General features: G+C 33.6%; 1 long non-coding RNA gene across 3 annotated transcripts; it reads left to right on the top strand.

Annotated features, from left to right (window-relative positions):
• The first annotated feature begins 1,127 nt into the window (after nt 1-1,127).
• Nucleotides 1,128-26,957, top strand: LOC143224312 (uncharacterized). 3 transcript variants are annotated; one of them, XR_013013325.1, is made up of 3 exons: nt 1,128-1,209; nt 1,927-2,028; nt 26,611-26,957. It is a non-coding gene; the product is annotated as an uncharacterized LOC143224312 (long non-coding RNA). The 3 variants fall into 3 exon arrangements; XR_013013324.1 differs by having other exon boundaries at nt 1,130-1,398; XR_013013326.1 differs by lacking the exon at nt 26,611-26,957 and adding an exon at nt 20,818-21,109 and having other exon boundaries at nt 1,130-1,398.
• The last annotated feature ends 700 nt before the right edge of the window (nt 26,958-27,657 follow it).

The following is a 27,657-nucleotide window of genomic DNA, read 5'->3' as shown; positions in this document are numbered from 1 at the left end:
TCTCTATTTCTTTGAGAGTGGATGTCAAATCTGAATTTTGAGCACATTTTTTTGAATTTGTCTTGTGTAATCCGTTTTCGCAAAAAATGGCAAACCGAATTCGGTTGAAAACATTTCGTCTATCGATACATTTTTGGATTTGCTTATTCCAGTGAAAAGATTAGCTGCGATCCATTTCCAGAGGTCTTCTTCAAAAATTGGTTCTTTCATGACGGTGTTTGTTGAGTGAATGATCTGTTCCATCATATTATCAGAAATGAAAATTTTGAATGTTTCGAATGGTGTAGAGACTCTTGGAGCAGCTTGCCTTGTAATGCCTGGGTTCCCATTGAATATATTGAGAGCTGCGGTTCTCCTGTTGATCCTTGAAGGTGTTGTTGAATAACTAAAATTTTTATCTTTGGACAAAAGTTCGTTCACTGGCATTGTAGTAAGATTTTCTTGATTACTTTCTTCACTTTCAGAAGGGTACGGCGCGATTTGTTCATCATTTTCGGCTTCAGAAGGATCATCATCACAACTTTCAGAGTAGTCTGCGACATTATCATGTTCACTTTCATCGTCGGATGGTTTTGTCAGTAAATGTACAGCTTCATCAAGAGATGTCATTTTTGACACGGTTTGAAGATTTCAGCTCCTATATATATAGGATTTGTGGATTCTTCTAGAATATTCTAGGAGCTTCAAGAATATTCTAGATTATTCTAAATACTTCTGTAAAGTTTCTAGAATGTTCTAGAACAGGCGTGGGCAAACTAGGCAATAATCAGGACCGTCTAAAATTATTGTTGGAGTAGAGTTATTATCCTAACTATCCATCTTTTGAAAAAAGTTGTAAAATTAATATATTTTTACTATAATTTGCTTTTTTCGGTTGCCCAGGCCTGTTCTAGAATTATTCAGGAAATAAATAAAGTCATTTTTATGTTTTTTGATGTTTTAAAATTTTTTTTTTAAATATTATTTCGCAAATAACTGAAAAGTCAAAATATTATTGCTCCTTAAAATATAAAGGGATAGGATCAGTTAATGGCAATTTCATTTAAATACAAAATTATTAGCCTAATATTAATAACCTTTCAAGTTGCTCTGGGGCCTATTAGGCCCCACTTTTCGTAGGATTGTTAATAGAAGTCCAGTTCAAAATAAGGCCAGGCTTTTTAAGTGACCAACTAGATATTGCCAGGGTTCTGCGGAAAATTTCTCTTAGTACGTATCTTACACAAATATATGAAAAATTCTAACTAATAAACGATGGACAGCTTTCCAAACATGAATAATATGTTGAATTTGTGTTAAATGTTTCTCAACAAACTAAGGAAGTAAACACTGATAAGGTGTTAAAACTAGCATGGTGTTAGCATAAAAATTTAATTTTAAAGCGATAACACAAAAACCGTAAGTATGACTTAAGCCTTTATTGTGATTAATTAGAAAACGTGTTTTGAAAATTTGTTGTTAGCTGATTGTCTCATTACCTTTTCGTATACAAAAATATCCATAATAGCATGTTGATAATCATGTGTTCTCTTTTACAGTTGTTTATTTTCAAGACAATAAGTATAGATTTTTGAGTAACTAAAAAGATTAGGGTGTAATATGAATCTGAGAAGTAAATAATTTGATTTGATCATACCCTAAACACAGGTATGAAGACACATTTTGGGTATGTCCATTTGGAGCTTGTAATAAAATTGTTTTTTTCAAGCATGTAATCTTCATTACACATGTATCTATTGTAGATATTCAAGTTGTGTTATTTTATTATGTATAACAACCAAGATATTTGGTACAACTGAAAGGGTAAGAGTTAATTGCTTTATTCAATTAAAATAACTAAACATGAAATTACATATTCCCCTTTATTTCAGTTTTGCTTCAGAGGGAAATACATAGGGTGAATATTGTTTTTATCACTATATTTAGTTTCCACCACATGCAGGTGATTAGAATAGGGTGGATTTGAAATGTATTATGCTCAAATCAACTCATTTCCTGAAAGAGAAGTCAAGTGGGATTACATAACAGGTGAGTGTGTTTCTTTAAGTAACATTCAGATGGTTGGAGTGGTGGTAGTTGTACGTTTAAATGGCTTATAAATTACAGAGCTAAATCTGTGAGCAACAATTAAAGGTCAGTTTATAAAAACAGATAATTATGGACATGATGAGATGCTAGGGATCTATTTATAAAAACATATAATTATGTACATGGTGAGGTGCTAGGGATCTATTTATAAAAACAGATAATTATGGACATGGTGAGATGCTAGGGATCTATTTATAAAAACAGATAATTATGGACATGGTGAGATGCTAGGGATCTATTTATAAAAACAGATAATTATGGACATGGTGAGATGCTAGGGATCTATTTATAAAAACAGATAATTATTGACATGGTGAGATGCTAGGGATCTATTTATAAAAACAGATAATTATGGACATGGTGAGATGCTAGGGATCTATTTATAAAAACAGATAATTATTGACATGGTGAGATGCTAGGGATCTATTTATAAAAACAGATAATTATGGACATGGTGAGATGCTAGGGATCTATTTATAAAAACAGATAATTATGGACATGGTGAGATGCTAGGGATCTATTTATAAAAACATATAATTATGGACATGGTGAGATGCTAGGGATCTATTTATAAAAACAGATAATTATGGACATGGTGAGATGCTAGGGATCTATTTATAAAAACAGATAATTATTAACATGGTGAGATGCTAGGGATCTATTTATAAAAACAGATAATTATGGACATGGTGAGATGCTAGGGATCTATTTATAAAAACATAATTATGGACATGGTGAGATGCTAGGGATCTATTTATAAAAACATATAATTATGGACATGGTGAGATGCTAGGGATCTATTTATAAAAACATATAATTATGGACATGGTGAGATGCTAGGGATCTATTTATAAAAAACAGATAATTATGGACATGGTGAGATGCTAGGGATCTATTTATAAAAACATAATTATGGACATGGTGAGATGCTAGGGATCTATTTATAAAAACATATAATTATGGACATGGTGAGATGCTAGGGATCTATTTATAAAAACATATAATTATGGACATGGTGAGATGCTAGGGATCTATTTATAAAAACAGATAATTATGGACATGGTGAGATGCTAGGGATCTATTTATAAAAACAGATAATTATGGACATGGTGAGATGCTAGGGATCTATTTATAAAAACAGATAATTATGGACATGGTGAGATGTAGGTAAAGGAATTCATTTTAATTCAACTCCTTATATATGTTTCACACTTCATATAACACCACATTATAACAAAAATTTACATTTATGATCTATGGAACGAGACTAATATAAAATAACTATTATTATTAGTCTGCTATAGCTAGGTTTACTGTAGTGATGTAAATGTTATCACATTAATATCTCTACCTATCTTCACTAATCTACAGAGGTGGTGTACATTTCGGTGATGGGTTTAATATTTGTGTTTTTATAAAGGATGGTAAACAAAGTCAACAGCTGAAATGTTATCACAGTAAAAAGGCAGCAGAAGAGAAAACCTTCTTACAGTTTGTTTATGTTTTACCTTTTTATTCTATCTACAATATAATCTGGTAAAGTAGAACACGTGTTAACAAGTAATCATCTTTATCAAGGTTTAAAAATATGATAGAATATAGTCTAAGTGTTAGATGTTTGACACAAGGTTCTTCAATAGTTATATTTTCAATAACTGTATAAATCTTACTTCTATAAGAACTTGTTTTTCAACATTGTCCAGTGAAAAATGGACCCTAAAGAAAGCCTAGTCAAATAACTGTTGTATTATGTGTTATGCTAGAAAGAAGCATTACACTTAAGTGACAAAACGAGTTTGAAAATGACAAAATGAAATAACATATATACATACCTAGCAAGGGAATTCTGTATGTATGTTGGATTTCATTATTTTCAATTGGTGTTGTAATCATACATTTAGAATTTCCTACGTTAAATTATCCTCTGGTTTTTTTATTTACACTTATGAAAACAAATTATTATGAAACTCAAACCACCCAATAATTGTTAAATTTCTTATATATTATTATACATTAATCTGATTTCTTAGAGAATTTTAGTGGATTTTTTGCTCATATGACGAAAGGCGATAGGATTCGAGTTTCGAATCCTGTGGCGAGTAGGGTACAGATATCCAACCACATAGTTTTGTGCCTAACAACAATGAAACTATACGAAATTATACGAATTAATTAAATTTCAAACGTTATATCAGTTATTTATAATTTATATTTGTTGATTATTATTTAAAGTTTGTCTCAATTATCTAATATTTGGAGTTTAACTTACTTCTTTTCAACTTGTCTCAGTTGTTTATAATTTACAGTTTTTTCTAGTTGTATATTATTTCATGTGCTTCAGGATACCAGCTGACTTTGATTAAAACAAATCTTCAGAAGTAGCTCTCCGAAGATATCTTGTTTGTGAATGATGTTAAAACTGATATCAGTTGTAGTAATAGAATTACTGTTAGTTGTAAGTATTATTAAAATTGGTATTAGCTGTAGTAATAAAACTAGCTCAGTTGTAAGTGATATTAAAACCGAAATCAGTTGTACTAATAAAATGAATGCTAGTTGGTACTATTAAAATCGATATCAGTTGTAGTAATAAAACTAGTGTTAGTTGTAAGTATTATTAAAACCGAAATCAGTTGTAGTTATAAAACTAGTGTCAGTTGTAAGTATTATTAAAACCAAAATCAGTTGTAGCAATAAAACTAACTTAGTTGTAAGTGTTATTAAAACCAAAATCAGTTGTGGTAATAAAACTAGTGTCAGTTGTAAGTGTTGTTAAAACCGAAATCAGTTGTAGTAATAAAACTAGTATTAGTTGGTAGTAATAAAATCGATATCAGTTGTATCAATAAAACCAGTGTTAGTTAAGGATTATTAAACCCGCTAACAGTTGTAGTTTATTAGTGCTAATTGTAAGAGTTGTTAAAACCGCTGTGAACCGTAAATATTAAAACTGACATTAGCAGTAATTATTAAAGTTTTGCATTTCTGTCAATGATATAATGTACATTATAAAATAAAGTGTATTTCTCCTTTTAAAATAATTTTATCTTTCAATAACTTGGATGCTTTTAAATTGGGTCAGTTACTTAATGTTTCGCCCCCCGCTAGTACAGCGGTAAGTCTCCGGATTTACAACGCTAAAATCAGGAGCTCGATTCCCCTCAGTGGGCTCAGCAGATAGCCCGATGTGGCTTTGCTGTAAGAAAAGCACACACAAACACTTAATGTTTTGGTGTTGCTTATTATTAAAGTTAGATAACATAAAACATAATCTCCTTATTGTTGGCAAGAAAGCAGCTGATACGCAACTCGAACGTTTTCAGTTCTAGAATGCGTCTCCTTCAGTGAGTCTGCGATAATTTTATGGAGGTACAACGCTAAAATCCTAGGTTCGAGTCCACAGAGTGTAAGTACCTCATTTTGTAGCTTTTCACTAAACAAAAATGATGTCTCATTGAGTAACATAGTTTTATTTTTTTTACTCTATGTACCATAATGCTTGTAGCTTATTTTCTGAGTTTATGTTTAACTGGGAGTGACCAAAGGCTAGTGGCCCGAACTATGGGACCAAAGGTTTGCGCCTCAATGACACACTTGAAGGCTGTAGGTGAGTTATGAGAGTGACGGTGAAATCCCATTATTAGATCGCACAAGAGTAGTCAGAGACCTGGCGATTAATGTTTTTGACCATTTGTCTTTACCCTAGTCGATGTGTCCAAAATCACGGACAGCTAGTGTTGATAGACAGCCGTTGTGTGGTTTCATGGGAATGTCCGAAACAACCAAACCCCCTTTATGTCAATCCTGTTTATTTTAAAGACTGCTCCTTCCTCTCCCCACAGCATGTCCTCCGTTTAACCCCAAACTGTCCAATATTTATTAGAATGAGTCATGTGTTAACGTTCAGAAACGTCTTCAATGTGTTTCATAACTACGTTCGTCTGACAAACTTTAGGCTTCGAACAGACTTTTACAAATAGTAAATTCCAAACCCTTGGGACTCTGTAGAGGCTTTACAGTGGTTCACGAAACAGTTGGAAAAAAATGTAAGATTAAAGTAACAAATGTGTCTTCTGATTCTCGCCGCTGTCTGAAAAGTTTTTCTTTTATTTTAACTTCTTGTTGTTTCGTCTCAGATTTTTATATAAATCTAAACGTGGAATAACTGGGCACATTTGTCATTAATTTTTAACTAGTTGGTTGGAGAAAAGGCACCTCCTGAACAGTGATCTATTCCGATTTTTTTTATTATCTTCTCTAATCAAATGCTGGATTTGAACACCACTATTATACAGCGCACCTACTGGTCCAACGTAAGGGAGTGTTTTTGCAAAAACAAGATGCAAATCGTGAATGCCCTTATTCACAGTTTGACACTCTAGACACTTGGTCACACCTGGGTTTTAGTTTTAGAGTGAAAGGTTTAAACTGAGGGAATTATTTGAAAGTAAAATGTATTTATGGAACTATATTATTGTGGGAACGTATTCTTAGAACGTTAGTTATTCTCACTTGATTTTTATTATGTAAGAGGGCCTTGAATATTTAACCTCACTAAAGAGAGCCGGGCTTAAACACTATGAGTATCCCTGCCTAAGGAAAACCAAATCTGAATGCAAATTATTGAGAAAAGACCAACATAATCTTAAGGCATCCTGAAAAGACCCAGAAAAGCATAGTTATGCAGAAGAGACAATCAAGTTAAAATCAATTTATCCAGAAAAAAACAACAACATAAATTCCAGTTATCCATAAAATAACAACAAAATCATAGTTATCCATAAAAATAATCTTAGTTGAAGTTACCCATAAAAGACCAACTTAAATTAAAATTATTTTAGAAAAGTCAATCATAACTTTTAGTTACTCAGAGAAGACCAAATAAATCATAAGTATCTGGAAAAGACCAATCATTTTAGATCTTGAAAAGAGAAACTTAAGTACAAGTTGTCCAGAAAGGATCAGTCTTTCCCTAGTTACAAAGTAAAGCTCGTCGAAGTTCACATTATCCTAAAAAGACCAAGTAAATCATCGCCACCCAGAAAAGACCGCTCATCCTAATTAACCAGAAAATATAAATCATTGTATACACCCAGAAATACCCATCTTAAATACGAGATACCCATAAAAGACCTGTTGTCGGCCAAGTTATCCAGGGAACAATACTTAAAGTAATACACTAAGTAAGACTTAGTGGACCAAGAACATCCTGGTGCAGGAGGAGAGACATAGTGGATTATGGGGGTTTTAATGAATAAGAATAAACTCAGGGGATCACAGGTGTGTTAGTAAGTTAGTAGAAACCTAGTGAATCAAGGGAACCTATTAAGTCAATAGAAAATTAGTGGATCGAGGGAGCCTTAGTAAGTCAAGAGAAACTTAATGGATCAAGGGGATATAGTAAATCATGGAAGATGGATCCAGAAGGTATTCATGTGTGAGAAAGGATATACTGCATTAGAATTCACGTGGGTTAACGTTAATAAAAACAAAATGGCTGTGAATTAGACCTTTGTTTCGGTTCAGATATTGGCACACCGTTGTCTAAGAAACAAACCTTTGTTTCAGGTGCAGATATTGCCAAACCGTTGTCTAAGAGACAGATCTTTGTTTCAGGTTCAGATATTGCCAAACCGTTATATAAGAGACAAACCTTTGTTTGTCTACTTGTTTGTCAACTTCGCTATAGCACCTAGGTACATTCCAACCATAGAAATCAAAACATGTTTAGAAGACCTAGCCAGGAGACTTGTGATACTTTCTACAGAGAACAAAAACAAGGAAACAACCAAAAAACAACCAACAGAAAGAAGACAACTTAGATAATTTTATTGACATCCAACAGCCAACCTTCCCAGGTAAAATTACAAATTTATATTTTCCAGAAACACCTAAAAACAACATCTTAAACGATTTTTTCAAAGAATTTTCTCACAAAACCATCAACATAATTTGACAAAACAGAAAACTGAAAAACAACCTTACAAAAAGAGACATTAATTGCATAAAAAACCTAAAACAAGACAAAAAACATAAAAATTCTAAAAGCAGATAAAGGTAACGCTATAGTCATAATGAACACGAATGAATACATCCAAAAAATGAATAACATCCTATCAGACACGAACAAATTTAAACCAATACCCACAAATCCAACAAAGACACACGAGACGCAACTGAACAAATTACTACTACAAATGAAAAAAGCCAACACAATTTCACAAACACTTTATTCCTACCTACGTAAAACCGACTCACGCACACCGCAAATATACGGCATCCCCAAACCTCATAAACCAGATTGTCCATTACGACCAATAATGTCAACATATGAATCGTTTAATTACAACCTTGGTAAATACATAGCATGGGCATTCTCCAAATATGTAACATCAGCCAGCTCATTTATCAAAAACTCTTTTAATTTCAAGTCTAATCTAAATCAACTTAATCATAAAGCCTTAATGGCCAGTTTCGATGTTATATCCCTCTTTACAGAAGTTCCAACCACTGGAGCCTGCAAGATAGCCTTAGAACTCTATATCCGAGACCCTAACCCAACTATAGAAATTCCCAGTAACCAGTTAGCAACCCTCATAGAATTCATCACGATAAAGACAAACTTCATGTTCAACAACCAAAACTATATACAAACAAACGGCCTAAGCATGGGCAACCCAGTATCACCAGTTCTAGCCAATATTTTATGACACAAGTTGAAACACAAGCAATTAACACAGCATTACATCCACCACTATACTGGTATAGATATGTAGATGACACGGTTGCGGGATTCAAATCTACAGAACACATACTTAATTTTTTCAATCACATTAACTCTATACATCCCAACATCAACTTCACATGTAAACAGGAAGAAAACAATCAAATATCATTTCTTAACCTCAAAATTACAAGAACTGATACACAATTTCAAACGGAAATCCACCGAAAAATCACCCATACTGGACTATACATTCCTTGGGACTCAGCACATGAAACAAAACAAAAACTCAACATACTAAGAAACCAAATAAACACAGCCATAAAACTATGCTCACCAGATAAAATTAACGATGAATTAGACAAAATAAAACAATACTTCACCAACATCAATAAGTTTCCTCCACAAACCGTAGAAAACATTATACGCACACACCTAGACAGAAAGCAAAATCAACCAACTAAAGTAAATACAGCTCACGAATCAAAAAACCACGAAACCATATACTGCTGTATACCATATATTTCCGACATCAGCAAACAAATAACCAACATTTGGCAAAATTAGTAACAAAATATGACATTCCAATTAATACCAAATTTATTCAAAAACCCGGCACAAAACTGAGGTCTATACTATGTAAAAACTACACTGACAAACACCACACCAACATTATTTATAAAATACAATGTGATAACTGCCACGACTTCTATATTGAGAAACAAGTAGAAAAATGGAAACCAGATTCAAAGAACATAAAAGTCACCTTCACACGTTTTCGAACACTGCAAGTCAAATAAACACAACATAACCATAGAAAACACTCAAATACTAAATAAAGAAACAAACATAAACAAACGTAAAATTAAAGAAGCCTTACTTATACAACAACTTAAACCCAAAATAAACCAATATAAAGGAACGCCTTTATACCTATATTAATATAATAAATAAAATTATATATTCAAACATCTAATACCGCCCTCTACATTTCGACACACAGTTACACAACCCCTTTCAAACATGTGGTCAGCTTCCGGTCAGTTACCTCTTTCTTTGTGAACCTGACGATGACCGAAGAAGGTCGAAACGTTGTTCGCTCTTCTATGTAAAGTGTTTTCTCAGCCCAAAGGAGCCGTTTTTGCATATAAATTTCTCAACAAGTGGGTTTCTCGTCATCACTGATTAAACCTTTGTTTCGGTTCAGATATTGCCAAACCGTTATCTAAGAGACAAACTTTTGTTTCAGGTTCAGATATTGCCAAACCGTTGTCTAAGAGACAAACCTTTGTTTCGGTTCAGATATTGCCAAACCGTTATCTAAGAGACAAACCTTTGTTTCGGTTCAGATATTGGCACATCTGAGAGACAAACCTTTGTTTCAGGTTCAGATATTGCCAAACCGTTGTCTGAGAGACAAACCTTTGTTTCAGGTTCAGATATTGCCAAACCGTTGTCTAAGAGATAACCTTTGTTTCAGGTTCAGATATTGCCAAACCGTTATCTAAGAGACAAACCTTTGTTTCGGTTCAGATATTGGCACACCGTTGTCTAAGAGACAAACCTTGGTTTCAGGTTCAGATATTGCCAAACCGTTGTCCAAGAGACAAACCTTTGTTTCAGGTTCAGATATTGCCAAACCGTTATCTAAGAGACAAACCTTTGTTTCGGTTCAGATATTGGCACACCGTTGTCTAAGAGACAAACCTTTGTTTTGGTTCAGATATTGCCAAACCGTTATCTAAGAGACAAACCTTTGTTTCGGTTCAGATATTGGCACACCGTTGTCTAAGAGACAAACCTTGGTTTCAGGTTCAGATATTGCCAAACCGTTGTCCAAGAGACAAACCTTTGTTTCAGGTTCAGATATTGCCAAACCGTTATCTAAGAGACAAACCTTTGTTTCGGTTCAGATATTGGCACACCGTTGTCTAAGAGACAAACCTTTGTTTTGGTTCAGATATTGCCAAACCGTTATCTAAGAGACAAACCTTTGTTTCGGTTCAGATATTGGCACATCTGAGAGACAAACCTTTGTTTCAGGTTCAGATATTGCCAAACCGTTGTTTAAGAGACAAACTTTTGTTTCAGGTTCAGATATTGCCAAACCGTTGTAAAGAGACAAACCTTTGTTTCAGGTTCAGATATTGCCAAACCGTTGTCTGAGAGACAAACTTTTGTTTCAGGTTCAGATATTGCCAAACCGTTGTCTGAGAGACAAACCTTTGTTTCAGGTTCAGATATTGCCAAACCGTTGTCTAAGAGATAACCTTTGTTTCAGGTTCAGATATTGCCAAACCGTTGTCTAAGAGACAAACCTTTGTTTCGGTTCAGATATTGGCACACCGTTGTCTAAGAGACAAACCTTGGTTTCAGGTTCAGATATTGCCAAACCGTTGTCCAAGAGACAAACCTTTGTTTCAGGTTCAGATATTGCCAAACCGTTATCTAAGAGACAAACCTTTGTTTCGGTTCAGATATTGGCACATCTGAGAGACAAACCTTTGTTTCAGGTTCAGATATTGCCAAACCGTTGTTTAAGAGACAAACTTTTGTTTCAGGTTCAGATATTGCCAAACCGTTGTAAAGAGACAAACCTTTGTTTCAGGTTCAGATATTGCCAAACCGTTGTCTGAGAGACAAACTTTTGTTTCAGGTTCAGATATTGCCAAACCGTTGTCTGAGAGACAAACCTTTGTTTCAGGTTCAGATATTGCCAAACCGTTGTCTAAGAGATAACCTTTGTTTCAGGTTCAGATATTGCCAAACCGTTGTCTAAGAGACAAACCTTTGTTTCGGTTCAGATATTGGCACACCGTTGTCTAAGAGACAAACCTTGGTTTCAGGTTCAGATATTGCCAAACCGTTGTCCAAGAGACAAACCTTTGTTTCAGGTTCAGATATTGCCAAACCGTTATCTAAGAGACAAACCTTTGTTTCGGTTCAGATATTGGCACACCGTTGTCTCAGAGACAAATTTTTGTTTCGGTTTAGATATTGGCACACCGTTGTCTGAGAGACAAACCTTTGTTTCAGGTTCAGATATTGCCAAACCGTTGTCTAAGAGACAAACCTTTGTTTCAGGTTCAGATATTGCCAAACCGTTGTCTAAGAGGCAAACCTTTGTTTCATGTTCAGATATTGCCAAACCGTTGTCTAAGAGACAAACCTTTGTTTCAGGTTTAGATATTGCCGCACCGTTGTCTAAGAGACAAACCTTTGTTTCAGGTTCAGATATTGCCAAACCGTTCTCTAAGAGAGAAACCTTTGTTTCAGGTTCAGATATTGCCAAACAGTTGTCTAGCCGACGAAAACGAACTCCTTTCATCCAAATTTTCATTTTAAAAAGAGCGCAGAACTAGAGTACAAAGAATTTTGTATTTTGAAATGTATAACCTACTTCCCGAAGTTGAAGAAAGTAAACTTGCGCTGTTAATGTGAGTTTCAAAGCGTTCATTGATTTAAATACTTAAAATATAAATTTTCAAGTTGTTGTTTGAAGAGAATATAGTTGAGAACTATTATGCACCATTATTTACTACTCTATGAACCAGAACCAAAGACATTTAAAACACGTTTACTTCAATTCTGATACAAATAAAAACTCTATTTTATTATATTTCGTAATAACAATAGAATGAAAACGTTAAACAGTTTATTCCTCAAGTAAAATACGAAATAAACCTCTAATAGGCTTGTTCCCTTGGCAACTAAAGAACAAACACAATTATAGAGAATATGATATAGCTGACTTCTTTGTGATATTCAAGCGAATTTGCTCTTGTATCCACCAGTGGATAACGTAAAGCAATCTAAAAAAAAAAATAAACCGAATAACATAGAACGAAAGAAATACATGAACTTAACACGATCGATTAGAACTTGTTATTGACAAGTAATGACGCCATAGTTATATAGTAATACCAGACGATCGTGAAGTTAATTATAATAGTTAAAAGGAGTAAAAATCTAGTTTCATTATTATGAAATATCTCATAAAAAATATGTATGCAGGTGAATATATGCGCACAAAGTAGTTTAGAATATCACAAAGAGAGAACATTTGTTTCGTTTTTTTTAAATTTTGCACAAAACTACACAAGAGCTATTTGTGCTAACCATCAGCAGTGCAAGACGAGACGGAAGGCAGCTAGTTGTTGCCATCCACCGCCAACTCTTGAGCTACTCTTTTTCCCCACAAATAGTGTGATATACCGTCACATTGTAATGAATAGCTGAAAGAGTGAACATGTTTGGTGTTGCAGATTCCGAACCCGCGACCCTCAGATTATGAGTCGAGCACCCTAACAACTTGGCCATGGCAGGCTCACAAAGAAAGAAGACATCAAAGCTCCATATGAACATACACCCAGAATTTAAGGATACCAAAACACTATAATTAAAAATGATAAAACTAGTAAAATAAATTTAGTTACTTCGTATCCATGAAACCCTAGAATTAGATACAATTTATCTTAATGCTGGCTTGAAATTTAATCATCTTTTTTCAGAAGAACTTTAAGTTTCCTTTTCGGTTTATAGTATGTTATCAACAAAACAAAGGCGTTACGCTGCGGTAGCAAGAAACAGAAAACTTGAATATTTTCACCAGTAACCAACGCCATCTCGTGTTGAGATGAGTAGCTTTATGCTCAGTTAAATTAGTATCAATTTTCAATCAGTGCAAGGCTACAAAGGTTATAACTAAAGTGTGATTAAGTCATAAATACACTTATTCAAAGGTACTATTCTTGTGTTCTTATTTATAAATATTACAACACATTCTTTTAAAGTTTCTTGTTCTACAGTCCATTGTTCTACAGCCCATTCTTCTACAGTCCATTGTTCGACAGATAATTATTATATAGTCCCTTGTTATACAGTCCATTGTTCGACAGATAATTATTATATAGTCCCTTGTTATACAGTCCATTGTTCGACAGATAATTATTATATAGTCCCTTGTTATACAGTCCATTGTTCTACAGCCCATTATTCTACAGTCTATTGTTCGACAAATAATTATTATATAGTCCCTTGTTATACAGTCCATTGTTCGACAGATAATTATTATATAGTCCTTTGTTATACAGTCCATTGTTCGACAGATAATTATTATATAGTCCCTTGTTATACAGTCCATTGTTCGACAGATAATTATTACATAGTCCCTTGTTATACAGTCCATTGTTCTACAGTCCATTGTTCGACAGATAATTATTATATACTCTCTTGTTATACAGTCCATTGCTCTACGGCTCATTTTCCTACAGTCTATTGTTCTACGGTTAGTTGTTCTAAAGCCCATTGTTCTACAGTATATTGGTCTATAGTCTATTGTTCTACAGTACATTGTTCTTCAGTATATTGGTCTATAGTCTATTGCTCTACAGTACATTGTTCTTCAGTATATTGGTCTATAGTCTATTGTTCTACAGTATATTGGTCTATAGTCTATTGTTCTACAGTACATTGTTCTACAGTATATTGGTCTATAGTCTGTCTATTGTTCTACAGTATATTGGTCTGTAGTCTATTGCTCTACAGTACATTGTTCTTCAGTATATTGGTCTATAGTCTATTGTTCTACAGTATATTGGTCTATAGTCTATTGTTCTACAGTACATTGTTCTACAGTATATTGGTCTATAGTCTGTCTATTGTTCTACAGTATATTGGTCTGTAGTCTATTGTTCTATAGCCCATTGTTCTACAGTATATTGGTCTATAGCTTATTGTTCTACAGCCCATTGTTCTACAGTATATTGGTCTATAGTCTATTGTTCTACAGTACATTGTTCTGCAGTATATTGGTTTATAGTCTATTGCTCTACAGTACATTGTTCTTCAGTATATTGGTCTATAGTCTATTGTTCTACAGCCCATTGTTCTACAGTATATTGGTCTATAGTCTATTGTTCTACAGTATATTTGTCTGTAGTCTATTGTTCTACAGCCCATTGTTCTACAGTATATTGGTCTAGAGTCTATTGTTCTACAGTATATTGGTCTATAGTCTATTGTTCTACAGTACATTGTACTGTCAGTTAGATACTTTCACTCTTAATGGTATCGTTTGTTTTAATTATCATCATATCTCACAAGATTCGATTTGTATGTTGTTTTTAGGAATGCTACGTTGGGCTATCTATTGTGTTCACGTAGGAATCGAACTCGGATTTTAGCGCTGTACTTCCGGGGAACCACGAGGTTCAATGAGCTTATGAAACTTAGATTAGTCTCAAATCACTATATTGAGCTAACAGTGTAAAATAATCGTGATAATAAGAATATATTAATTAAATAATTAATCATGATAATAAACAGATATAATGATTCTAAACACTAACGTTTGTTAAAATAATGTTAAGTTAATAAAACACATTATGTCTTACTTATGGAATTCATAAATATTGAAGAGTGGTTTGACATAGTGATTAGCCTCCGGACTTTGTATCAGATGGTCCAAAGTTGAGAGTGGTTTGACATAGTGATTAGCCTCCGGACTTTGTATCAGATGGTCCAAAGTTGAGAGTGGTTTGATATAGTGATTAGCCTCCGGACTTTGTATCAGATGGTCCAAAGTTGAAGCCTGAATAAGTTTAATTGTGAGATCGTTAGAGCTATCGTAGTAAATCCCCGTAGTTCGGTTAAACGTTTACAGAAGTGAAGGATGTTGTGTTATTTATAAACAGTAATTTCAAGTTCGGGATATCTACATTTGAGAACTGGGGTTTCTGACCCGGTCATTTAGACTAGGTTTCACATAAGGTCGGGTTAAAGTAGGTTCTAGTTTCTTACAGAACAATATCTTTTCATTTAATATGTAAATTATGCATGTACTTACCACTGTAATTAATTTTTAACGCCCTCTAATTAAATCTATAGCCTCTCTGATGAACTTTACAACGCCCTGTAATTAAGTATATACCCCCCTCATTAATTTGTAATCCGGTATAAGAAGGTAATGGATGAAGTCTAAAAGTAGAACTAAGTATTATATGAGCGCTTGCATGTACTTCACCTATATGAATTCCTACATCACCTATATGAATTCCTAAGACCTGGTCTCTTGACTGGTTCATCATCAGGGGCTCAAATTAACAGAGCAGTATTTGGAGTAAAGAACATTAATATAGGGTATACTAGTCTTGTTTGATCCTTACTGTACAATTAGGTAACATTTTCTTATATTTCAAATATTAGTTGTTCTTTTTTAAAGTAATGACCCAAGTTCATCTGCCACCTCAATGACGAGTACAGTACGGGTAACCACCTACTGTTTTCTCTATCATTGTTTTGTCTGGCTATAGTATAGACAAGTATTACCAATGACGAGTACAGTACGGGTAACCACCTACTGTTTTCTCTATCATTGTTTTGTCTGGCTATAGTATAGACAAGTATTACCAATGACGAGTACAGTACGGGTAACCACCTACTGTTTTCTCTATCATTGTTTTGTCTGGCTATAGTATAGACAAGTATTACCAATGACGAGTACAGTACGGGTAACCACCTACTGTTTTCTCTATCATTGTTTTGTCTGGCTATAGTATAGACAAGTATTACCAATGACGAGTACAGTACGGGTAACCACCTACTGTTTTCTCTATCATTGTTTTGTCTGGCTATAGTATAGACAAGTATTACCAATGACGAGTACAGTACGGGTAACCACCTACTGTTTTCTCTATCATTGTTTTGTCTGGCTATAGTATAGACAAGTATTACCAATGACGAGTACAGTACGGGTAACCACCTACTGTTTTCTCTATCATTGTTTTGTCTGGCTATAGTATAGACAAGTATTACCAATGACGAGTACAGTACGGGTAACCACCTACTGTTTTCTCTATCATTGTTTTGTCTGGCTATAGTATAGACAAGTATTACCAATGACGAGTACAGTACGGGTAACCACCTACTGTTTTCTCTATCATTGTTTTGTCTGGCTATAGTATAGACAAGTATTACCAATGACGAGTACAGTACGGGTAACCACCTACTGTTTTCTCTATCATTGTTTTGTCTGGCTATAGTATAGACAAGTATTACCAATGACGAGTACAGTACGGGTAACCACCTACTGTTTTCTCTATCATTGTTTTGTCTGGCTATAGTATAGACAAGTATTACCAATGACGAGTACAGTACGGGTAACCACCTACTGTTTTCTCTATCATTGTTTTGTCTGGCTATAGTATAGACAAGTATTACCAATGACGAGTACAGTACGGGTAACCACCTACTGTTTTCTCTATCATTGTTTTGTCTGGCTATAGTATAGACAAGTATTACCAATGACGAGTACAGTACGGGTAACCACCTACTGTTTTCTCTATCATTGTTTTGTCTGGCTATAGTATAGACAAGTATTACCAATGACGAGTACAGTACGGGTAACCACCTACTGTTTTCTCTATCATTGTTTTGTCTGGCTATAGTATAGACAAGTATTACCAATGACGAGTACAGTACGGGTAACCACCTACTGTTTTCTCTATCATTGTTTTGTCTGGCTATAGTATAGACAAGTATTACCAATGACGAGTACAGTACGGGTAACCACCTACTGTTTTCTCTATCATTGTTTTGTCTGGCTATAGTATAGACAAGTATTACCAATGACGAGTACAGTACGGGTAACCACCTACTGTTTTCTCTATCATTGTTTTGTCTGGCTATAGTATAGACAAGTATTACCAATGACGAGTACAGTACGGGTAACCACCTACTGTTTTCTCTATCATTGTTTTGTCTGGCTATAGTATAGACAAGTATTACCAATGACGAGTACAGTACGGGTAACCACCTACTGTTTTCTCTATCATTGTTTTGTCTGGCTATAGTATAGACAAGTATTACCAATGACGAGTACAGTACGGGTAACCACCTACTGTTTCTCTATCATTGTTTTGTCTGGCTATAGTATAGACAAGTATTACCAATGACGAGTACAGTACGGGTAACCACCTACTGTTTCTCTATCATTGTTTTGTCTGGCTATAGTATAGACAAGTATTACCAATGACGAGTACAGTACGGGTAACCACCTACTGTTTTCTCTATCATTGTTTTGTCTGGCTATAGTATAGACAAGTATTACCAATGACGAGTACAGTACGGGTAACCACCTACTGTTTTCTCTATCATTGTTTTGTCTGGCTATAGTATAGACAAGTATTACCAATGACGAGTACAGTACGGGTAACCACCTACTGTTTTCTCTATCATTGTTTTGTCTGGCTATAGTATAGACAAGTATTACCAATGACGAGTGCAGTACGGGTAACCACCTACTGTTTTCTCTATCATTGTTTTGTCTGGCTATAGTATAGACAAGTATTACCAATGACGAGTACAGTACGGGTAACCACCTACTGTTTTCTCTATCATTGTTTTGTCTGGCTATAGTATAGACAAGTATTACCAATGACGAGTACAGTACGGGTAACCACCTACTGTTTTCTCTATCATTGTTTTGTCTGGCTATAGTATAGACAAGTATTACCAATGACGAGTACAGTACGGGTAACCACCTACTGTTTTTCTATCATTGTTTTGTCTGGCTATAGTATAGACAAGTATTACCAATGACGAGTACAGTACGGGTAACCACCTACTGTTTTCTCTATCATTGTTTTGTCTGGCTATAGTATAGACAAGTATTACCAATGACGAGTACAGTACGGGTAACCACCTACTGTTTTCTGTATCATTGTTTTGTCTGGCTATAGTATAGACAAGTATTACCAATGACGAGTACAGTACGGGTAACCACCTACTGTTTTCTCTATCATTGTTTTGTCTGGCTATAGTATAGACAAGTATTACCAATGACGAGTACAGTACGGGTAACCACCTACTGTTTTCTCTATCATTGTTTTGTCTGGCTATAGTATAGACAAGTATTACCAATGGCAACTTTCATAGCATGACCATTATTAAGGTTCATTGTTTAGCTGAACAACATTATTAAATAAAGTTCGTGAGATGTTTAAACATCACTTTTATAGAGGTTCATAAAGTATATAAATTACACTTTTGTTAAGGCTAATCAGATATATAAACAATGTCTTTCTTAAGGTTCAAGTATGTAAACAACTTCTTTATTAAGGCTCATCAGATACGTAAACAACACCTTTATTAAGGTTCATGAAGTATATAAACAACACCTTTATTAAGATTCATGAAGTATATAAACAATACCTTTATTAAGGTTCATGAAGTATATAACTAACACCTTTCCATCTCATAGTTAAATGCAAAGTTTCACCTTTCTACCTCTTAGATGTCGTTTAAATGTAAGAAGAAAACATCCTCACATTTTACGAACGCTGTCAAATTTGTAGAGATTACAAAATGAGCCACAAAAATCTCAGAGGAGTGAGATAGGCTTAGATGTACCTAACCTATTTACCAACGTACCAATCCTTGAAATAATACATATTCTCCACCAACAGCTATAAGGCTTGATAAAATAATTGATATTAAATGTGACTGGTTGACTATTATATCTTGTTTAAAGGTTTGTTGAAATATTTGATGATATCTTTGTTTGGTTGACTTTTATTTTTTGTTTGAAGGTTTGTAAAAGTGGTTGATGATATCTTTGCTTGGTTGACTTTTACCTCTTGTTTGAGATCTATTAAAGTAGTTGATGATGTATTGCTTTGTCGACTTTTATCTCTTCTTTGATGTTTGTTAATGTAGTTGATGATATCTTTGGTTGGTTGACTTTTACCTCTTGTTTGAGATTTATTAAAGTAGTTGATGATGTCTTTGGTTGGCTGACTTTTATATTTAATTTGAAGGTTTGTTAAAGCAGTTGATGATGTATTTGGTTGGCTCGATTTTATATCTTGTTTGAAGGTTTGTTAAAGTAGTTGATTATATCTTTGATTGGTGGTACGTCTATATATTGTGTTTCATCAGGTACTTTATAAAAATATTTTAAACCAGTAATCAACAGGCGGGACAACATGAAACATAAGACGTTTTATTTCAAGTCGATATAAAATATTATAAATAATGCACGTTTAACGCGTTTTATGAGTTGTTTTCTAATAATTTTTCGAAAAACAAATCAATAAAGTGAAACATTATCTATAATAAAAAGAGCTGTCTGTCTGTGAGTTTTACTGCCATTGCTTCAAAAGGAAAGCATCCAGAGATCTGAATCTTTGTACGCATAGTAAGGGAATCATAAGGGTGTGGACCTGAGTACTATTTTTTAGATTTGGCTCGAAATAATTCTGAACAATTTTTTTGCCCTATAGTTTTGTCTTGTAGCCATTAAGCCCCAGAATTCTGTTTTCTGAATGTCTATAGACAAGTAACACTTTTTGTTTAATTCCCACTTACTTAATGAACGATATGTGAAGATTACCTGCCAAATACTGCTGAAAAAACCCATCTAACAATCTATCAATATTGGAACAAATGGACTACCCAGAATTTGATGTCAAATGTCATTTAGGCTAAAATCATGACTGGTCATGCTGAAGGAAAGGATGTCTTTATTCCAATCATCTCATGTGATTTACTATTTCAATTCAATGTTTCGAAAATTAGTTATCAAATTCTTAGGTGGTTCTAATATCTGAAGTATCTGCCATATAATACTAATAATAATTTGATTAATAATTAATATTTTTTCTTTTAAATATAAAAAGTTTTAAAAAGTTTCCACACTGTGATAAGTTTACCACATTTCTTTTTCCACACCAAAGAATTTCCTGAAAACATTCCAAATACTTTTATTCCTTGATTCGACCATGTTTGTCCTAGTTAATTTTCTGTTCATGTTTTCCAAGCACCAAACCATGAACCAAAGGATTTTTCTTTGTTAAATTTTGATTCCGAATAAGCTTCAAATTCCTTTATCGTATTTTGAATAACACGAAATTTTGACTCCTGTCTAATATAAATATTTATATCGTCAACATAAGATGATAGAATAAGTGTTTGATGATAACTATAACTTGGTGTTTGATCTTAAGGAGCAACGTTTGTCCCTCAAGTTCTGGTCCGGCATGACTGGTGGTTAAGGCACTCGACTAGTTATCTGAAGGTCACGGGTTCGAATACGTGTCACATGATTGCACTTTCGGCTGTGGAGGCTTTATAATGTTACAATCTATTCCATTATTCGTCGGTAAAAGAGTAGCCGAAGAGTTGGCAGTGGGTGGTGATGGCCCTCCTTCTGGTCTATAGGCTGCTAAACCAGTACGCCATATCTGTACTGTTGTGTAGTATAGGAATGAAATATGTTATAATCCCAATTATTCCTTAATAAAGAATGCTTTTCTACATGAACATTGGTTTCTTTGAATACAGTAATTCTCTATTATTACGCATAATATAATTCAATTATTTATATCTGTAGAACAACCATTAACATTTTATATAGCAATAACTTCCATAATTATAAGAATAGGGGGAAAAAGGAAAATTTAACACTCGTAATACGTACCTTTCAGAAAAAAACCTTTAGATAAATGATGTAATATTTTCCTTCTATTTACACCATTCCGATCTTTTATATTTACAATAAGTTCTCTCGATTTCTCTTTCATACTGTCTGTATATTTAAAATAAATTATCTCGGTTTCTCCATATCATACTGTCTGTATATTTCAAAACCACTTCTATTTTCTAAACAATTCCTTAATTTTCTTATCAAAATTTAAAAAAAAATCCATTTTGATGATGGTTCTTGAAAAATCTCATCGTCATTCTGTATGTTTTAAACCATCAAGATTCTCTGTAATCATTTTAAATTGATTGAGCGTCTTGGTGATATAGTGGTACGTTATACTGCTAGAAACATTGTTTCAATACACGTGGTGGGCAGAGCATCAGTACTCTAGAAAAGAGTTTTATATAAAGTTATTGGTGCAAAATACATGAAAAGTAACACGCTCCGTGTCTTCAAATAACTAACTATATATTGTTATATAGTTCCATCAAACAAAATGAAGTCACCGATTACGTTAGACAAAACGTGGGCCGAACAAAATGGTGAAGCTGGTCATGGTCAGGTGGTTAAGCTACTCGACTCGTAATATGAGGGCTGCGGGTTCGAGTCCCCGTCGCACCAAACATGTTTGCTCTTTCAGCTGTGGGGTCGTTACAATGTGACGGTCAATCCCACTATTCGGTAAAAGAGTAGTCCAAGAGTTGGGGCTGGGTGTTAATGACTAGTTAGCTGCCTTCTCTCTTGTCGTACACTGCTAAATTAGGGACGGCTAGCGCAGATAGCTCTCGTGTAGCTTTGTGTGAAATTCAATAAACAAACAAACAAAATGGTGAATTACGGCTATTTAAACATATTAGATTCAAGAATATTGAGTGATAATAGTATTATAGATCAAAATATTGTGAAATTTCCTCTTTTTGAATATATATTTGTGTGTGTGTTTGTAATGGGCAGATATACATACACTGGTGGCCAAAATCTTAAGGCCAATGAACATAAAGAAAAAATATACATTTTACGTTGTTAGACTTGACCACTTATTTGAGTAGAGCTTCGAAAGATGAAAATAAGAAAAGGGAAAATAAAAATAAAAACTTTTTTAGCATTTAATAGGAAAATGTGAACACTATGAAATTAGCCTAAATACTAACTGGTCAAGAGTTTAAGACCATACTGAAACGAAGCGTTAATCGGTAAACACGTAACGAAATTTAGTCATGTTGATCATGTGATTAATACTTTTAACACAACAACTTCAATAGTTTAATAAAAGTATTCAACATTAATTTAACACTTAACAACTATTACTTCATAGATTGTTGATTATAGTTAAAGGAAATTTCTGTATTAACATATTATCCATTTTAAACGTGTAGTAATGATTATTTATAGATCTTAGAGATAAGAGTGATAAATCAGTCGTGCAAATAATGTAATAGATGAATAAACTGGTCGTTTGGTGTCAAACTAGCAAAAACTGGTTTGGTTCTTTTACCAAAAATTAATTTATCAAAGTTGCTCCAGCTTCGACTCCGTTTTACCAACAGCATCAACAAGGAACAATCATTCAAGGTTGTTGTCTCAACCTACAATGTCTATGCTTTCCTCATTGTATATCGTGAGACACTGGAAGGATAAAATGCTTGGGAAAAGCTGTGTTAGAAATCTGTGATATAACATGCCATGTGAGATTCTCAGATGAATATAAATAATTATTAAGTTATAGCACAGATATTTTTATTTTACAACAAAACTGATAACTTCTGTAGGTTTCTGGGAAAACAAAATATTTTTGGACGGATTGTTGGCTGTATTTCATATCTAAAATAGGTTTAAAACACACATATACATACACAAAGTTGACGAGTGAAATACCAACTAATAACCCGAGTGAAGCCAATCACTTTTAACTAGTGTTACATAGTATCAACAGCGTTCTTTTAAGGCCTTCAATACATAACGTGACGTATGTATCATCATCAGGCTTAGGCTAACGTTTTAATTGACTAATTTAATCTTATTTGAAGATTTTACAAATAAATAAAACGAGTTAAAGCTCCACAGAATCATACTAGTTGTTTTATGTGCTCAACACCTTTCTTAGGAACATTCGACTTCTGTAGCGTGAATTATTTAACTCAAAGCTTGTTAGAAGTTTGTTCTAAACGAACGAAGCGAAGTCAACGATTGCACAGTGTATGTTACTGCTGTATCAAAAGCAAAAACTAGGATAGGACAAATGTACGTAAAATAAAATTAAAGTCGCAGTTTTATGGTTAAAGTACAGCCAATATAAAATAAATGATGTCTTATAAACTCGATTTAAAAAAAAAAATCAAACCTTTCCAGTAGAGAGATGATCGTGATACATTTTAAAGTCATTTATGTGAATAAACTTTCTTTTATCAGAAGTTCCAGGTCTGGTCTGACACTACTTACTGTTTAGAACTGTGACACCACAATCCTGATGTTCAGTTTTCTGTCTGTAGCTCCGGATTGCTGGAGTTGGAGGAGCTGGATTACGTTATGTTATGAAAAGACATTTCCACGAACCGAAAGAGGGCACTTACTTTTGAGGATATTTGTGGCCTCACAAGCGTTTTTGTAAGAAAGACTGTCTTTCCCTATTTTTGCATTTGTGGGTGATTTAAAAATATTGACAGAGCCTCAAAGATGGTTTGAATATCAGAGCTATCTTATTTCACGGACAACACTTTCTTACTAGTGATTAAATTGTTTATATAAGGACCTAATGTCCTGGTCTAAATAAGACATATGACGTGTTTGACGGCTGTGGGTGATTTGTTGAATGTTACTTTTTTTACGAATATTTTGTTTCACTTCTCAATTAAAAATTTACGGTATCCGTTATATATTGGCAGGATGTTTATACATGATTTATCAGTGAAAGTTAGAACAGTAAGAGGAAATACTCGACGATTTCTTTTCCAGGCTCACTGAGAAAAAAACACAAAATCGACATTTTTAACGTGAGATAAGGTAATTTTCTATCATAGGTTACAGCCGACTAGTTTGAGTGAAACACATCATATTAGAAACAAGACAAAGTTTTAATGTTCTGAACTTGTTTATACATGCTATGTCCTTACGATGAAATATTAGAAGTATTAAATTAGTAAAGTAAGAGACATTGTGAGTAAAGTAAGAGACATTGTAAGTATAGTAAGAGACATTGTGAGTAAAGTAAGAGACATTGTGAAAAAAGCAAGAGACATTGTGAGTAAAGTAAGACATTGTGAGTATAGCAAGAGACATTGTGAGTAAAGTAAGAGACATTGTGAGTATAGCAAGAGACATTATGAGTAAAGTAAGAGACATTGTGAGTAAAGTAAGAGACATTGTGAGTAAAACAAGAGACATTGTGAGTATAAGCAAGAGACATTGTGAGTATAAAGCAAGAGACATTGTGAGAAAAAGAACAAGAGACACAAGAGACATGAGTATAAAGCAAGAGACATTGTGAGTATAGCAAAGAGACATTGTGAGTAAAGTAAGACATTGTGAGTATAGTAAGAGACATTGTGAGTAAAGTAAGAGACATTGTGAGTATAGCAAGAGACATTGTGAGTATAGCAAGAGACATTGTGAGTATAGCAAGAGACATTGTGAGTATAGCAAGAGACATTGTGAGTAAAACAAGAGACATTGTGAGTAAAAGTAAGACATTGTGAGTGATGTAAGAGACATTGTGAGTGATGTAAGAGACATTGTGAGTATAGCAAGAGACATTGTGAGTATAGCAAGAGACATTGTGAGTAAAGCAAGAGACATTGTGAGTATAGCAAGAGACATTGTGAGTAAAGCAAGCGACATTGTGAGTAAAGTAAGAGACACTGTGAGTATAGCAAGAGATATTTTGTGTAAAGTAAGACATTCAGAGTAAAAGCAAGAGACATTGTATATATATTTATTTCATTAAATGATTTATTACTCAAAGTATCTATTGCATAAATTCTGCTGTTTCTTTCTTCTTCAGAAGATAAAGTAGATAAATTCTAGTGGCTGTTATGTGTTTAGATTATTTAGTAGATAAATTCTAGCGGCTGTTATGTGTTTAGATTATCAAGTAGATAAATTCTAGTGGTTGTTATGTGTTTAGATTATTAAGTAGATAAATTCTAATTGTTGTTATGTGTTTAGATTATCAAGTAGATATATTCCAGTGGTTGTTATGTGTTTAGATTATCAAGTAGATAAATTCTAGTGGTTGTTATGTGTTTAGATTATCAAGTAGATATATTCTAGTGGTTGTTATGTGTTTAGATTATCAAGTAGATAAATTCTAGTGGTTGTTATGTGTTTAGATTATCAAGTTGATAAATTCTAGTGGCTGTTATGTGTTTAGATTATCAAGTAGATATATTCTAGTGGTTGTTATATGTTTAGATTATCAAGTAGATAAATTCTAGTGGCTGTTATGTGTTTAGATTATCATGTAGATAAATTCTTGTGGTTGTTATGTGTTTGTTTTCTGATGAAGTACAAATAAAAGCTTGAATGTTACACCTTAGGTTTCTAGGCTCCTTAGGACATCTGGCCAAAAGGTCACCTTAAAGAAACCTGTTTTTCTTAAAGTTTGGTTCTGTAAATTTCAGGATTTTCAAAGCAAATTTATGAACGATCTTTAATCGTATCGATGTTTTTAAAATGGTACATTTCTAATAGTCTGTTATTCACAATTTATTAGATATTTATGAAACAACTGACTGATCATCAAAAGTTAAACACACTGGAACTAGAATTTGTAGTTATTGAAGGTTGATATACAATTTCAATACAAGTAATTGTAGAGATATATAAACCAATAATAGGTCTTTTGTAAAGACAAAATAAACTGTTGTTTGCCGTTAAGAGGGTATCAAGTGGACCAATGAAAACACCTTATGTTCTGCCCTATTCACATTGAGTAAGTTGAATGGGTGTATGACATATTTCTTTTTTATAAACCACGACCTAAAGCACAAGACTTAAAAGAACTTTCATTGTGTAATGAAAGTCTGCAGAACATTAGCCTCCAAATATGTTTGATTTATCACATGTTGGTGGGAATTATAAACCAGATGTAAAGTGATTGGGCTGTGTATTCAACATTTCCAAGAAACAAAATTTAAAAAAATACAACCATATTACACATTTCATTTACAGCTAGAACTGGTATGTGTTATATATACAACAATAAAAAATAAAATTTGCTAACTAAAGGAAAAAAAACAAGTTTACAACTCTAAATCACATTCATATAACCTATACATATAGGCACGTATATATGTATCAATTGATTTATCTTTATTAGGTTTACAGAATCAAGGGTTTGGCTTATCTGTGTTAGATGTACAGACTCACAGGGCTGTTTTCAGACTACGATACATATGGATAAGTACAAATAAGGAGAATTATAACAAGTTTCTAGTGGAATGTTTCCTTTACAGATAGGATTTCATCAGTTTCTAGAGGTAAGTCTTGATCAATTTTGAAAAAAAAAAACGTTTCTTCTAGAGATACGTTCCGACCAGTTTTCAGCAGTAAGTTTGGTTAGTTTTGAAAGTTTCCCCTAGAGATAAGTTTTGATCTTTGTCAGTGAATGGTTGCATTTAATACCACAAATTATCACTTCAAAATCTTCTGAAAACTAGGTACGTTTATCACTATTCATCACACTGGTGAACTGATCAAATAGCTTCTTTGTTTTAAAATTCGTACATAACTATTGGTACTCATCCTGCTTGTAACAATGTAACTTATTATACACCTAGCTTTATGATAGAAAACTGACAGGAACGACTTGTGCTCTTTGATAGCTCAGTGGAAAACCAATGACATTTTCACCTGCAAGTAAGTTAAATCCTGTTTCTCAATTCTTAAGGAGAAGTTAAAATTATTTTAATTTTTAAGGTAGTTTTCCAAATCAGAGGAATGGTAATTGTTTGATCAGCTTGCACATTGATGGTCTAATTTATCTGTGTTAGACCTACAGGATAACTGGATTGCTTTGTTTGTATTAGGACTATAGAATCAAAGGTTTATTTTACTTGTCAGGTGTAGGGAATCACAGGTTTGATTTATCTTTATTAGGTTTACAGAATCAAGGGTTTGGCTTATCTGTGTTAGATGTGCAGGGCTGTTTTCAGATGTACGATACATATATAACATTTGTATTAAATGAATAAATCGTAGAAAATTTACCTGTTTCTCCACCAGTTGCTGTGCAATTTGTTCTTGATGTAAATCAAATTTAAAATACAAAGGAATTTCAAGTTGAGAAGGTGTTTCTGATTATTGCCAGTTTATAAGGAATTTTATTTATTGTTAATGTAGTAAAGTTCATTCATTGTTGATTTAT

The sequence above is a fragment of the Tachypleus tridentatus genome, chromosome 8 (genome assembly GCF_004210375.1).
Source record: "Tachypleus tridentatus isolate NWPU-2018 chromosome 8, ASM421037v1, whole genome shotgun sequence".
Lineage (NCBI taxonomy): Eukaryota > Metazoa > Arthropoda > Merostomata > Xiphosura > Limulidae > Tachypleus > Tachypleus tridentatus.
Note: the sequence above shows the minus strand (reverse complement) of the source record. Positions and strands in the feature narration are given on the sequence as shown.